The following is a 2782-nucleotide window of genomic DNA, read 5'->3' on the forward strand; positions in this document are numbered from 1 at the left end:
AGAGCGAGCGCGTTGGGCGGAGACGAAGGGAGCAGAGAAAGAGAATGCTGAGGCACTGTACAAAAAACCCTCGCCGGGCGCATTTATAAGGTCCCTTCCGAGTGGATGACAGGTGGGCCCGGTCGATCTAATCATATCCAGGAACAGTTATGCAGGCGGGATACGTGGCGAAGAAAGCGGCGCGGGGATCGAGGCGTCTATGTCCCGTCCCATCCGAACGCCGCGGTCCGCTCCGCTTCGCGCGCTTCCCCAAATTTCGCATCCCGCGGAATCCGCGAACGGCAGACCGGTCTGTCAGACGCGGGATTTCCTGCGATCCGTCGCTCGGAAATCGTCAAAGCCCGAAAGATCACTCGACGAAAGAAGAGAATGGATCGAGTCGACTGAAGACAAGTTGGTCACTATCAACGAAGAGATTCTTTGGTCCAGAACAACGCACGACCAGTGTGCAAAAGTTAATCGGAAACAACATCAACTCCTTCCTCACTCGAAGCCTCAATCCATTCGGGGGCTAATGATGGGGTCATGTACCTAGGGTAGGGTCACAGACCTGATCTAAGTACCCTGCCCAAAGACACCCTTAGAAGAGGTCACCTTCCAGTCGACCAATGAGGGACTCACTCGACTGACTTGAAGGACTCGACCACGAAGACTCACTCGACCACCAGAAGGTCAAGAGGCACTCTGCACTGCAACGGCCTGTAATTAAGTAGACTTTATGATAGTAAAGACACTTTATGTGGGGCGTTACCAGTAACGCCCCAGACTTAACTCACCTTAAACCCTCTCCTACGTGGGCTGGCTGGGGTCCTGGCGCACTCTACATAAGCCACCCCCCTCCACAGGTAGAGGGGTTCGACACCTTGTAACTCATATACACATAATCCACTCGACCGCCTCTGGGCTCCGAGACGTAGGGCTTTTACTTCTTCCGAGAAGGGCCTGAACTCGTACATCCCTTGTGTTTACAACCTCTCCATAGCTAGGACCTTGCCTCTCCATACCTGCCCCCCACTCTACTGTCAGGCTTAGAACCACGACAGGTTGGGCCGGCGTGGTAAATTGACGCGGCTAACCTATGAATATAAAGGGGAGGGGACCAACGCTTTGAGGTTTTTCCATAAAGCGACTCGCTTCCCCGTAAAGGTGCGATTGCTAAGGTTAAGGACGGGTGCCACGTGCGACGAGTTCGGGTCCACCTGGTAGGACCATTTGGAATCCGAAGACTCCTTAGAGGGGAACTCGCTTGTCGAGCCGAAGACTCCGGATCTGAAGTTTAGTAGGAATTGTCCTCGGCATCGAAGACCCACTCAGGGGCTACTGACGGTGTCCTGGATAAGGGGGGACTAATCCAGTCGGCCCATTGCTCTTTGGGTTGGGCCGACGAACCCTCATTCGTGGTCAAGATGGACTCCGGAGGCCGCACGGAGGAGGCGTGATCAAGATTGCTTCTCCTCAAGACTTGACGTATACTCCAAGATCTCTGCCACCGCCTAGCTTATAGTTACTGACTTGTAAACTCTAGATACCCTCCTTGGTGTGTATATAAGCCATAAGGTTTAGCCCGTAGAGGGAACATCAACGCAAAATCATTCACCTAGCCCTAGAGTTAGACCACACATTACGATTTCAAGGTAGATCAACTATGTACTTATTACATCTCCATTGATATAAACAAGAGCAGGACGTAGGGTTACCTCCATCAAGAGGGCCCGAACCTAGGTAAACATTATCTTCTCCGTTCCTGTTACCCTCGATCCGAGACCCACAGCTCGGGACCCCCTACCCCGAGGTCCGCCCGACACCTTTGTTTAGATTTAGAGTGACATTTCCTAATCCTAAGAAAAGATTTAGGAGTGACATTCCCTAAAAATGATTTAGGAGTGACATTCCAAAAAAAGGATTTAGAAGTGATAGTTATTAATCTTTCAGTAAACTAAAAATGAGGACGAGTCGTGGCTTGATGGTAAGGGTTGACAGTGGCCACCCAGTCAGCCCAAAGACCGATCCCTGGGATTGTCGTTGGTGTCTCACCTGAGATATTTTCCCCTGATGTACCTTACACGTCTACGTGTCATAGGGATGATGTCGTACCTGTTGTACACAGAGTCGGATGGCTTCGAAAGTTTCTAAGGTGTGTTGCGTGTTTATATAGGCTAAGAGCAATTTCAATAGGGTGACCCATTTCGTTTGTTTGGGTCATCCAAAAACAGAAGTTGGCCTAACGAGGCGACCCAAACGGACACAGCGTCCGTCTGCTGTCCGTTTTGTGTCCGTCCCGACCCAATCTGGGCGCAAAAATGGGCCACAAATGGGTCCGCGGCGGACAAAACTGGGCGCTCCTACCGTCCGCTCCTCCCATCTCGTGTCCGGCCTGGACACACCGGGCAGCGACCCGCACTTCCTTCCCAACCGCCGTGTTGCACTTCCTCCACAACCGCAGCGACGAAGCCACTGGCGCAGGCTGCCGCGGCGCTCACCGGTGAGGCCAGCGTGGTGCTCACCGGTGATGCCACCGGCGCAGGCCGCCACCTCCCATTCTAATCTTGACGGAAAGCAGCGGGGATATCTCCGACAGGTTGGAGACCTCGAGGAACTGCAGGCGCACGACATGGACGTCTTCGGCGCCGCTCCTCCTTTTTGCTTGTGCGAGCGGCAGTAGCTGTTGTTACTTAGCTGGAGGAGTGAAGCCCGGAGCCGCTCGACGTGTAGACCGCGGCGGAGGAGGAGCGTGGCGCGCGGCGGGCCGGTGGCAGAGGCCGCGGCGTCGGCTGCGGCTGCG

Source organism: Triticum aestivum, chromosome 2B (genome assembly GCF_018294505.1).
Source record: "Triticum aestivum cultivar Chinese Spring chromosome 2B, IWGSC CS RefSeq v2.1, whole genome shotgun sequence".
In the NCBI taxonomy this organism is placed as follows: domain Eukaryota; kingdom Viridiplantae; phylum Streptophyta; class Magnoliopsida; order Poales; family Poaceae; genus Triticum; species Triticum aestivum.